Source organism: Eubalaena glacialis, chromosome 7 (assembly GCF_028564815.1).
Source record: "Eubalaena glacialis isolate mEubGla1 chromosome 7, mEubGla1.1.hap2.+ XY, whole genome shotgun sequence".
NCBI classification, from domain to species: Eukaryota; Metazoa; Chordata; class Mammalia; order Artiodactyla; family Balaenidae; genus Eubalaena; species Eubalaena glacialis.
Genome location: NC_083722.1, coordinates 75,135,031 through 75,147,958, shown reverse-complemented (window position 1 = coordinate 75,147,958; position 12,928 = coordinate 75,135,031). Strand labels below are relative to the sequence as shown.

The 12,928-nt window shown below is 55.2% G+C and overlaps 1 protein-coding gene across 6 annotated transcripts in view; it reads right to left on the bottom strand.

The window, feature by feature from the left end:
• The window catches only part of MAPKAPK3 (MAPK activated protein kinase 3), a 41,548-nt gene that overhangs the window by 17,420 nt on the left and 11,200 nt on the right, over positions 1-12,928 (bottom strand). The gene's annotated exons all lie outside the window — the stretch shown is intronic.

Here is a 12,928-nt window from a genome sequence, read left to right as displayed (position 1 = left end):
GTGATGTTGATTTTGATCCCCTCAGAGAATAAGGCCCATCCATCTGTCCATTTATTTATCCAATATTTTCTATTTCTCTGAAGTGCCTAGCAGAGAACTGGGCACAGAGAGGCGCCCAAGAAAGACTGGGGGTCTTGCTGCTACAACTCAACCTGTGACAGCCTTGTCTGGGCAGGTGACCAAGCCTAGACCCTCTGCTCAGACCTCCTCTCCCACTGAGGCCCCATTTCCACTGCAGGAGCCATCACCTCACATTGCCCAGAGCTGTAAAAGTACTCTGTCTGCCTTCCTAGAGCATCAAACAGAGCTGGGATGTCTGCAGTGACTCTGTAAGACACAGCCTTGGGACCAGCCCCCAACACCCTTCTTCACCCTTCTTCCCAGGCCCACATGCCCACCCACACAGCCAGCGTCCACATCCAGCTCACCCCAGGATGGGCTCTTTTCAAGTAAAAGTGTTCACAGTATCTGTCACACACACACACACACACACACACACACACACACACACAAGGCCCCAAGGCCCCGGGCTGGACAAGCAGCCTCTCCCACCCCATCCCAACCTCCACACTCCCAGCCAATGAACCTGCAGCCCAGGCCAAACTGCTGTGGCCTGTGCCGGAACACCCACTCCTTCCAGGGGAAGAGAGCTGGTTTATAATCTCTCCCATCAGTGAGGCAGCAGCAAATTAAAAAATATGAACTCTGGATTTCATGACAGCCCACAGCCCAAAAGACATTAACCCTACAGCAAAGGGAACCTCATGGAGGCCAGGGATCCACTTCCTCTCACTGCTCTATGGGCCACTAAAGTCCCATTATTTCCACTTTCTTGGGATTCCAGCTTGGTTTGATGCCAGAGGATAGAGAGGAGAGAGGCAGGAAGGACTGCTGTGTCCCGCAACACCTTCTCTCCCACCCTGCGGGTCTCACCCCAGCCTCAGGCAAGGGCAGGCTGGAACACTCAGGAGCTGCATCTCCGGGCTGTCGATTACACCACAGTTGCACACGCTCAGCGCCAAACACTCAGGCAGTGGAACTGAACAGAATATTATGGGAAAATCTAGGTTTGCGACTCATTTTTTTCACTGCGGAGAACCCCAATTCTCTACAGAGGGAGGTTATAGATGAGAAAAAGCACTTTGAATTTACTAAACTCCCTCCTTATTAGGAGTTTTTCAATTCAGCCATATCTGAGGTCCCTTCTGGCTCCCAGTTCTGTAATTATTTGGGATTATTTTCCCATGGGAACATATCTCTAATTTTATGAGAGACACCACTGGAAGAGCAGGATTCATTTTACAGCCAGCTGTTGAGACCACCCTGCCTCGTGCTGTTAGCAGCACGGGTGGTTATTAATACTCTGCACCCTTGCCCCTGGCCAGCTAGTGGGACCCTTGCTGGCTGCTTTGCCTACATAGAGCAGAGGCCATAGCCTCGGGATGGGGTGGTACAGACTGACCTCAAGTTCAGGGTTTGAAGCAGGAGTTTCCTTTTTAAGGCCTCAGTATCTTCCTCATAAACCCAGACTCATCCCCCTGTCACTGACTTCACCCTCTCCCTCCCCGCAAGGGCACCAGTGCTATTTGGAGAGTTGCTGGTCATGTCAAATCTAACTTTTTAGCCCTGGTTTCAAATTAGAGCCTCAGACATGTGCCATTATTCTCTCATGCACTAATTTCCCCAGCTTTCGTAGCTCATTAAGGGAGCTAACAGAACCGATTTCGCAACTATGGATTAGTTGGCCCCATGCCAGATCAGACCTCGCTTCATTAAGTTCTGGCCATATCCTGTCCTCCGTCTCACCCTGTCTGTTCACTTCTCCTCCTCAGCAGCTTAAGTTCCAGGGAGGTCGGCTCACATGATCTACTGACCCCAAATGCCCAGGCCCCAGCTGAACGCCTAAGGACTGACGGAGTCAGGTCAGGGTTAGCACACCCTTCATAACAACCGTCCCTCCCTGGTGCTTGGCCAGTGCTGTGCTGGCCACAGTGCTTGGTCACAGATACCGCCTCATTCAGTACTCATCACATCCTGAGAAGAACCAGCATCATCCTTTTCCTGTGGGGAGCCTGTGACTCTGAGAGGTTAAGTGACTTGCTCAAAGTCACATAGCTGGGTAGTGAGAGTCAAAACTTGGATCCAGACCTGTTGGCTTCTAGGCAGTGAGGGCGATGCAGGCGGCTGCTTTGTTCCTTTCATGTGTGGAGCTTGGCCCCACAGCCCTGGGGCTAGACCAGGCTCTGCCCCTTGGCGGTCATTGCAACGGTGGTGGATGTTCACAGAGCCCCTGCCATCTGCCAGGCATGTTACACACCTGTTAGCTCTTGCCCTTCAAAAATGGCATTACTGACCATCACTTTCAGCTTAGGAGACTGAGACTCAAGGATGTTTTATAGCGACTCTGGGTCACATGGTTTACACATGGCCACCTCCGAGCCCAGGAGTCCTTTGGACACCAGGATTCAACCCTCATGCCCAGGGAGGACTGCACATTTTACAGATGTCTTCCTGACCCCTACAAACATTTACTGGCCCTGCCTGGGGGCCAGGCCTGGAGCTGCGGCTAGGAATGCTGCCACAGGCACTCCATACTCAAGGATTTGGGGGTCTATGGATGAGTTACTGCCAATTAGGATGCTTGATGAGGATGTAGGCCCTAGGGAACTGTGCCTGGCTCCTTCTCTTCCCTTCTCATTTCTTTCCAGATCCAGAACCTGGCAGAGCAGGCAAGATGGGGAAGGCCAGCCCCGGGAAGAAGGAGGGCCCCCAAACAGCTGCTCCCATTCCAAGCCAAGGGTGGGGTACCTGATAGCCGGGGCGGTGGGCGGGGGGGGGGACCGGGAGGAAGTGGCTGACTGGCTGGGAGCCTCCCTAATCACCTCCCACCAGAGTCCTGGGAGGGGAGGAAGTGGCTGGGGCTCTAGGCCCAACGTCTTTCCAGGAAGCTCTGCCAGTAGGAGAGCCAACACGCGTTTTGAAATTGTCAAATCTCAGGAACACAAGAACTCCTTCAATTTGCTAAATTTTGGTGGCCTCAGTTTGTCTGCTTCCTCCCAGCCCCAGAAAACCTGGAAACAAAGGCAGAAATGCCAAGTCTGGGGAGGAATAAGGAGGGGTGGGGGAGGGGAAGAATGCTTCCAGAAAGAGGGAGCTAAGCTAGGCTCCCAGGCAGGGAGGGAGAGGACCAGTGGGAACATGAGTGCTAGCTGGAGCAGGCCCAGGTCCCAGTGCCCCAGGCCAGGGTCCATGCACTATGCAAGACCAGTTGTGGCCACAGGGCTCTGGGTCAGACAGACCTGCATGCCAGATGCAGAGGCCAGTTCCATCCTCCACTCACCTGTGGCTTTGGGCAGGCCATTCAACCTCTCTGAGCCTCACTGGCCCAATCTGGAAAATGGGGACAGTGACAATGCTCATGTTCCCAGGTGGCCATGAGGACAGAATGAGAACACACAGAGAGCTCAGATTAGCACAGTGCCAAGTACAGACTGAGTGGAAATGGGCTTTGAGGTTTGCTTGGCTTCAGGATTCCCCTGGGTCTTGCCCTGAGGTGGTCTCACACTCTTCACCTCCCTATTCTCCAGAATTTGAGGAAATTCAGGTGCAGCCTCTGGGACCCAGGGAGGCAGACCCCCTCCAATCCAGCAGGTCACAGAAATGGTCTCAGATCCTGAGAGGTAGACCAAGAATCAAAAGTCTATGGATACTGCTGCTATGAAAGGCTCAATGAGGAGGGGCAGACCCTCCAGGGTGGGAAGATCACGGCTAATCTCAGGGGAGGGACCCTGGGGCATGGGAAGCAATGCTGAGAGCTAGGGACCTAAGCCAGGGAACTAACCCAGCCCTCAGCTTTGGCAGACTGGAGGAGAGGGCACATCCCCACTCTCCCAGGTGGCAAACACCTTTACATCCTCAACTCCTCCATGCATCCTTTTGGGCAATGTCCCCTTCTGCAAAGTGTGTGGTGACCTTGGGCCTGTCCCCTAATATCTCCCTGAGCCCCAGTTCCTCATCTGTGAAATGGATATGCACTCTCCTCACCCATGGCAACGAAGGGAGGCGGGCAGGCAGGTCTGAGACTCTCGGCACCTGCTTTACAGGCAGGGAAAGAGGCCCAGAAAGAGCTACAACCTCCTCCCCCTCCCGGAGGTTACACAGTGTGTAAGTGGCAGGATCAGAACTCCCTCTGCCCCAGGCAGGTGCCAGATCCCAGCATCCTACCCAGAGCTTTCCCACAGGGGGCTGAGGAGAGGCCACACAGGTGCTTTGCGAGCCCCCTGAGTGCATACTCAGAAGGTCCAGCTTCTATTATCATCTAACTTCTTAGAGGAAAAAAGGATTTTTCTGTCAGCTACATAATTGGTGAAATGTTACCCTGGTTCTATTTCTTCTGTGACAGTGTAAAAAGAAGACGTCTTCATCATAAGACTGGACAATTTTTAGCAAACGTAAGTGTTTTATTCTAATCTCAAAAATGTCTCTTCAATGGTCCCTCCTCATGAGGAGACCCCACCTTGGCCACAGAGTCTGTGCCCCCAACTGGCCAGCTGTGCTGCAGTGACGCCCGCATAGCCCGTGCAGGGCGACAGAGGATAGGCAGCGACCAGGGCGAGTGAGGCCATGCCCAGGCGACCCCTGCTGAGGCACCCAGCTTGCCATGCCTGTGGTCAACTCTGGAGAGGGGACCCAACACACTCTAGCTCTCAGAAGAATGACAGCTGGTCTCTTTCCCCTGGAGGAGACGTTACAAAGATGACAAAGGAATAAGAAGGGGGGGGTGGGAGGATGGACCACACCACCCCCAGAGACGTGGTGCAGAGACCCTTGGGAACCTTCTGACTCCACCCCCCAGACCTGCTCTTCCCAAAGCCAATTTCATATCTGCTCTGCATCTCTCCCGCTTCCCTTGGCTTCATCCACGTCCCTGCAGCTCCCCACACAGGCCTGGGTGAGCACCGGCAGCCATCGCCCTACTCAGTCTCCTCCCAGGGGAGGCAGGGAAACTGGCTGCCCAAGCTTCTGGCAGGCCTTGGCCCCTGATCCCTTTCTCTCTCCTGCTCCTGTTCAGCTAGAAGGCTCCCAGGCCTCTGACGCCCAGCTGGCTCCTGGGAAAGTCTCCTGTCTCTGGAGCCGTAGCTGTGAGGAAGGGGAAGTGGAAGAGGGAGGAAGGCCCCGCCCTCTGGGAAACCAGGGTGGCAGCCAGGCAGCACTGAGGGACACTCCGGCCATGGGAATGGACTACAGTGACTCACCCACACTCTCTCAGGCCTTTCTAGGGTAAGGACACACCCTGGTACAGGCTCGGCTGACTCAAGGATTGAACCAGCCATAGAGCACAGTGCAGAGGGGTCTTCAAACCTGAGTCATAACCCCCTGAGCTCCTGTCCCTAGCAGAACAGATACCCTGCTGGTGGTGTCACCACAGATGACCAGGTTCCCCTGGCAATACCATTGCTAGCTGGCTCAGGAGAGGCATCTCGGGGCACCCTCTAGTCAGCCTCCGCGCTGCCTGTCCTCTTGCGAGAGCGGCCCCGGCAGCAGGCAAGGGGGGCCCCACCACCTGCCTGCTTGCCTGGCACTGCCCACAGTCGCTGCCCACCCAAAGGGTCCTCACAGCCAGAAGGGGGTGCCCTTATCAAACAGAGTGCCCAGCCCCTCATCTTACAGATGGGCAGACTGGCCTGGGAGAGGGGCCCAGCTCCTGATACCCACTGAGCCTGGCACACAGGGAAGGATGGCTGAGAGCCACCGTCTGGCTGCCAGACAGGCCAGGGTTCCAGGGTTACTTCGTCTTTCTGAATCTCAGTCTCTGCATCCATGACATGGGGGTGATAACAACCCATTCTTAGAGTCTGCTGTGTTTGTGTTTAGCATGTTGGAAGCATTCAAGGGATAAGTGGGTGCTCTTATCCCCATCCCCACCCCCACCCCCTATGCTGCTGCCTGCCAGAGGGCATGGAGAGCACCGGCCAGTCCCTCTGACACATCCTGAGAAGGGGGCTTGTTGATTTGGGGAAACAGCTAGGGAACAAGCTATGAGTCCTTAGAGGCTGAACCCTTAGGAATGGGGCGATGAATGTGGCAGGTCAAGGCTCTGATCCTTCACGCTCCTGAAAACAGACTGTGAGCTTTGCTGAGGTGGGGGTGAGGGCAGGTGCAGGGTGCAGGCTAAAGAGCCAGCTGCTCTGGGGTGCTTCTCCCAGCTAGTGCAGGGCAGCGCACAGTTGCACAGGCTGCACCTCGCATCTCAAGCCCTCCTAGCCCCTCTGCAGGCTCCTTCGGCTGGCTCCAGCCCCTTCTCTCCCCAACCTCAGCCCAGGAATCCTTAGGAGTCACAGTGCTCCTGGTCCTGCACCACTGTCCCAAGCAAAAGGCTCAGACCATTGAGCCATAAAAGGAGACCCAAAGGCAGAGGCCACAGCCAAGGCTGACCTCCCACACTCCACAGGGGGATGCCTCAGGTTACAGACTTGGCCCAGATGCTCCTGACTCCACTGCTCTGGCTGCAAAGGCAGCCAGCAGCTGGTCAAGGCCAGGAGCAGGAGGAAACACTGTGAGCGGCATGGGTACGGCCGGTGCTCCTCCTTCTTGTCCTACCCTGACCCTGTCCCTAGGAGGTGGGGCAGACTTTCAGGGTGACTAGGATGAGTCCCGAGCACCTGACCAGCCCCCATCTGTCCTCTGCCTGCCCTCAGCCTGTGGGCTGCAGGGGAAGAGGCAAACCAAGCCCAAAACCCACAAGACAGAGTGGCAGGGCCCGAGAGGGGGAGGGACTGAGTGACAGCAGGAAAAACAGAGATGGGAAAGAAGGAGAGGGACAAGGAGGCAAAGAAGACCGAAAAGGGAGAGCAGCACAAAGAGAAAGTAGCAAGGACAAAGCCCTAGTCTAAAGAAAAGGGCAACCCTAATCCCAAACCCGCAAATAAACCCAAAATCAATTTTCTCAGTGTCTCTGGTCTGTCCAGCGCTGAAAAGGCCTCCTGAGGCTCCCAGTTCCCACAAACAGCCAGCCGCCGCCTGGTACTCCAGCCCTAAACACACCCCCACGGTTCCCACAGAGCAGAATTTTAATCACAATTACACTGGCCCTAATCTACTTAGTTCCAAAAGGGCTGGGGGGCGGTGGGGTGGGGGTGGGGGTTTCTTTCACACCATTCTTTCCAACCCTGCAAGGAGCTGGCTTCCCCAGGTGCAGGGTGAGTCCAAGTGAGTCCTCATGAAGGCCAATAATGTGCCACCAGAAAATGCACCCAGGCCGCCCCAAAGGAGAGCTCTGCCCTCTCACAGTGCCTGCAGGCCCCAGCTGTCTCACAGCAGGAACCTGGGGATAGTTAGCTACCAAGACTGAATCCTGCTTCCCACCACATATTCAAACCCTGCGTTCAACGGCACCACAAAGACAATGGTTTTGCAAAAAATTCCAAAACTGCCTTTTTCCAAGGTTACTTGGGGAGAAAGTAGCAGGAAGGACTTCAAGCCCAGAGCCCTGCTCCTCTCAACCCCAGGCAGCCTCTCATGTGGAGCCACACAAGACCTCGAACAGGTGGGAGGGAGGGCAGCAGAACCAAAGTTCTCCTGGGAAAACATGGGAGCCTGTGGGAGCCCCCTGGAGCTGTGGTCTCCTTGCTCTGAGAGCAGTAGACCCACCTATCCAGGTAGGGCCTGGTGCGCACTTTTACAGCACAGATGTGTGGGGAAGGCGCCCTCGCCTAAGTATGACCACCGTCCCCAGCTCTTGCCTGGTGGCCTTCACCTATGGACACGTGGCAGCCAGGCTGGGACCAAAGGAGGCTGGGGGGCTGCAGAGCCAGATGCTCCACCTGCTGCACCCTCTCAGGGACCTCCTATGATGGTGTCCCAAGGAGGCCCTGGGAGAGGAAGACGAGGGATCCAAGTAGGAAACCAGCTTCCCCAACTGCAAACCTGGGGAACAGGCAGAGACAGAATAGACCTCTATTGTCGTGGAGACCAGGCCCTGAGCTGAACAACAGCCCAGGTGACCCAGAAGCCCCTACAGCACCCCTGGCAATAATACTCCACAAGGGTCCCAGTGATGCTGTGAAAGAAAGCTCTGGGAGAAGGAGGGAGGATTTTTGCCCACCTAGTGATGGAGGGCAACAAAGACAGACAGAGGCCTCTGGTGGGATGAGGTATGAATCTCAGTTGTGGGCAAATGGAGAGGGAGAGTCACCGCTGACCACTTCCCCCCATCCTTTAAACCCTACGTAAATGCCTCTTTTTCCACAGGGCCCTTTGGTCTCTCCACGGCTCCCCAGAGTTTGCCAGGGCCTGGACACCAGCCCTGCTGAGATTAGCCACATCCTACCAGGACACAAGACTGGGAGTGGGGAAGTGGTACTCCACAACAAGTGCTGAACTGTGCAAACCAGGCATGCTGTCGCATACACCCAGTGCCCTCCTCTGTCATCCACATCCTTCTCAGACCAGAGGCCTGCATTAAAGCTGGCAATCTCTTCCAGGAAACCTCCCCTGGCTGGCCCAGTCCTGACAGTTTCCTCTCGCCCACTCACCAACCTGACTTCCTGCCTGGGGCACCCTGGACTTCGCTGGGCTGGGCTTGTCTGAGACTCACAAGGCTTGAGATGAACCATATACCCTTTCTGAGGCAGTCCCACAGCCATCATGGTCCCTGTGCACTGGCCTTGCGGGACCACCACCTGTCCACTTACAGGCATAGAGTCCTGAATAGTGAGGAGAGCTGGGCAGATACAGACAAACACCAGCAGTATCACTTGGGGCCCAGTGGAGTCATGGAGGATGTTTCTACTATCTTCCCAGGAGCCAAGCCTCAGAGACCCTCCCATGTCCCCGTAGACTTGCATGAGGCATGAGGTGACTTAGGTGCTAAGACTCTGGCATCAAACTGCCTGGATTCACGTCCCAGCCCTGCCACTCACCAGCTATACACCTTGGGCAAGTCGTTTACCTCTCTGAATATCAGTGTCTTCATCCATAAAATGGGAATGAAAAGAGTTAGGGAAGATAACATGTATTGCGCACTGGGGACAGGGCCTGCCAGACAGAACGCTCTGGAAAACTGTTAGCCATTCACGAGAATATTAGACTCCATACCACCAAGGCCTGAAGCTGGAGAGATGGCATCAGTTCCTGGGGGGTGGGGGTGGGAAGAAGATTCTGGAAGTCCCAACAAAGGGGATCCTGACAGTAGGCTAAGAGCACAGCTTCTAAAGCTGTGAGCGAGGCCAGCTGGGCAGGATGTGAAGAACCTCCAAACAATCCCCCTCTGCCCCAAAGTCTCACTATTTGCATTTTGTAGAGTTTGATGCTCTCCTTAGGATCCTCATTTAAAAAGCAAGTTGCCCACTCCTGGCAATTCAGAAGACTCCACTTGAGTGTGGTAGTGCTTGAATTCCTCAGATTCTTTCCTTTCAGGAGAGGGGCAGCCTGAAGAGATGCTTGGGTACAGTAAAACCGCTACTGGGGACTCTGTACTCCGTTGTACAAGGCCACCAGCCCTCCACATGCTTCCTGATTTGTTGACTCAGTAAACAAAAGGTCCTGCCGAGGCTGATCTGACCGGTCTGGAGACGGTAGGTGGCAGCTCCAAATGAGAAAGTACCTGGCCTGCCTGGCAGCCCCACCCAGCCTCAAATCCAGCTCCACAGCACCAGCTCCAACAGGCCAGCCCCACCCATGGAGCAATGCAGGGATCTCCTGGGCGTGTGGATCCAGCACCCCACCACTCTACTCTTTGACAATGATGGGAAGATGAGGGCACTGGAAGCCCCAGGGGCCTCCAACATTTTTCAATGGACCCAGAACCCAGAGAGCAGGGCTAGGAAAGACTCCCACTGCAGACCCCCTCAGTCTCCTCAAGGCTTTGTTTTTATTTATCTAAGTACCACTGTCACTTCTGCCTGCCAGGAGGCCAAGGACCACAAGGCGGCTTGGCAGGAAGTCAGGAGGGGAGGGAATTCAGGCCTCTGCTATAATCCCCCATCCCAATCAAGCCACGTGACTTCTGACCACTAACTCCAGGTCCTGACTTTCATATATGGGATAAGGTTTGAGAGGCTGGGTATCTAATGTGATGGGGTGGCTGTGTCCAGTTAGGAGTGAAGATAAGGGGTGTCAATTAACCAGTTAGGCCTGGAAGGGGTCACAAGCAAGAGGTCAGTCGGAGGCAGTCCCCTGCCCCAGATACTTGGCAGGCAGACCTCTAGTTCCTGCCAAAGGGACAGCAGAAGTGCTAAGGGTCGAATGGAGAGTGGAATGACGGCACTGGTGGCAGAAGCTGGCCTTGGGAGAGAGTTCCTGAGTATGAGTGAGGCCAAGATGGACCAAGCCAGCGGTCAGGGGCTGAGGGAAAGGGGAAGAGGCCCAGCTCCCCAGGAAGGAGAAGCCTGCTTCTCTAGGGCCCCCAAAGAACAGCAACAGCTATCGGGCCATCGACCACAGCTCTTCCTGTTTTATGAGTGCCTGCTGTGTTCCAGGCTTTATGCTAAGCACTATCTACCACCCTAAGCAACAGGGCCAAGAGGACAGATATGGGAGAGGTCACGACACGAGGCCTAAACCAAGAATGGCAGAGATGGCCTGGACAAATCCAGACCACAAGACAAAGACGGGCCAGCCTGGTAACCTAGGACGTAGGTCCAGGGAAGCAGAAAGGCACAGAGCCCAGGGCCTCTACTTAGGCTGACCTGCGGCAATTGGGGAGAGGGCTAGGCAGAGGCAGAGAGAGGGCTGAGACCCATTCATCGACTGGCTGAGCTCCTGGGGCCCAAGCCAGGCAACGTGCTGAGGTCTCCTGGTCCTGGCCCTCCTGGGCAGGGGGCAGAGGCTATAAGCATAAAGGTGCCACCTACCTTGTCAAGGCTAGAACCATCACTCACAGTATAGGTACGATGTGCTAGAGGCTGTGCTCATCCCATCTTGGAAGATGGTGAGGCCCTACCTAGCTGGGTGGGGACTTGGTCACTGGAGGGGAGTGGGGGTTGGCAAGAACAGGAAAGTGCTTGGGGGGGCACATCTAATCCATGTCCCCCCTTAAGGGCCAACCTAGCACCAGGTCCTGAAGGTCCCAAGCCAATAGCCCTAGCCACGCTCACCCATGAAGCCTAAAGTGGTACAGTAGGGGAATCTGTTCTAGGCCTGCCCCATTCTTAGTCCAGAACAGAGAGCACTGAGGCCCTAGGTTCAAGAGGAGGTGCTTTGGAAGTTGTTGCAGACAGAAGTTCCCCCCAAGTCACTTGTCAGACACACAGCACCTACAGGGAAGGGCCTAGGCCCAGGCCTGCTTAAAGCCAGTGCTGCCTGGAACCATGAACTCCAGCCTCTCACTCCACCCCTGCCTCACTCACAGCATCTAGAGTACCACAGGGGGTGGTCAGAGCTCAGCCCTGGCTCACAAGGCCAAAACCTTGGTATTAAGAAGAGACCTCTGTCGTCCCCTTGCCCACCCAGACTGCACCATGACCCTAGCAGGAGTGAAAGGGCTAAGATGGTGCTGAGGGAGAGAATGAAGACTCTCACTTCTCACTTCCTTAGCCCCATCTCCCCTCAGAAGAGCCTCCTTTTCCTTGAAGGACTCAGAGAATCCCCTGCCCGGGGCTCTAAAAGGGCCTCCCAACCCCACTCCACTGCTGGGTTCATAAGCAAAGAAGCTGTGCCTGAGACCCAGCCTCACCTGCCCTGCCCTAAGCATCTTCCAGACCCATCCTCATGATCCCCTCCAAGACCACCCTGGGGAGATGACCCCCTCTCTCAGTCCTAGGGCCACTGGGAAAGACACAGGGAGCTGGGCCCAGGTCCCCTGCTCAGATACTTGCAGACTCTGTGCCCTAAATAACTCCTGTAGCCTCTCCAGGCCTGCACCAGGCCCTGTACCAATTACTCTACATGCATCATGTCATTCCAAGCTCACATCAACTCTTATCTTATCAACCCTTGAGCAGAGAAACCTGATTTCAAGAGTCCAAGACCTAGTCCAAGGTTATGGAGCTGGCAAATGCAGGCCAAAGATTAGAGCTACATCTGCAGGACTCCGTGCTTGGCCTCATAATTGCAATGTCTGTAAAATGAGACGATCCTTAGCTGTATTCTAACCTCCAGGAGCCACTCTCCTTGCCATACTCTACCTATCCAGGTGGCCACTGGTACAGGCTGCAATTAAGTAAAGTTCCCAGTGATGACAGATTCAAGGGATTCTGGCTACGGGGCAGGGTCCTGGGTCCAGAACTATATGACCTAAGCCAGAACTACATGGCTAGATCAGCCACCTCCAGGACTCCCTGGGCTCCACATGTATCAGTGAGGTCTTAACCAGGCCTACAGGGAGCCTATGGTGTGACGTGGCTAGATGGCTGGCTGCCCTCTGCCCAGGAAACAGGGTGGGTCAGAGCTGGAGCAGGGCCGCCCCCTCTCAACATGGGTCTAGTGACTAATCTGGAGCCCATCAGCAGCTTCCTGTCCACAGGTGCAGTGGGTGTCAGCCTTGCCCACCAGCAAGCCCCGGGAGGCTCCCACCACTCCAGCCTAGGCAGGCAGGGGCCTCAGGAGAATGTAGCCCCACCCCAAGCTTTCGTGAGGACACAGCCTCAGGCAGAAAGAAACTCAGACCCATTCCAGTCAGAAGAATTTCTCATGGAAGGAGGAGCCAAGCTGAGTGAGGGTCCCCCTTGGGCCCAAACTCATAGGCCCAGCCAGAAACCCGGAGTCAGGAGCCCCTCCTTCCCTGCTTCCGGGTACAGCAGGCTCTACCCACACTGACTCCACCCCTTGACCCCTTGCTCCCTGGGACACTCTGAGCTTAGCAAGGCTAAGCCTGTTTCCCCATCTGTAAAGCAGAGAGAACCAGGAATCCAACCTTACAGAGGAGTAAGAAGATGAAATGCTGAGCATAAGAACCTTAACAGGGGCCCTGGTCATATCCTGTACCCAC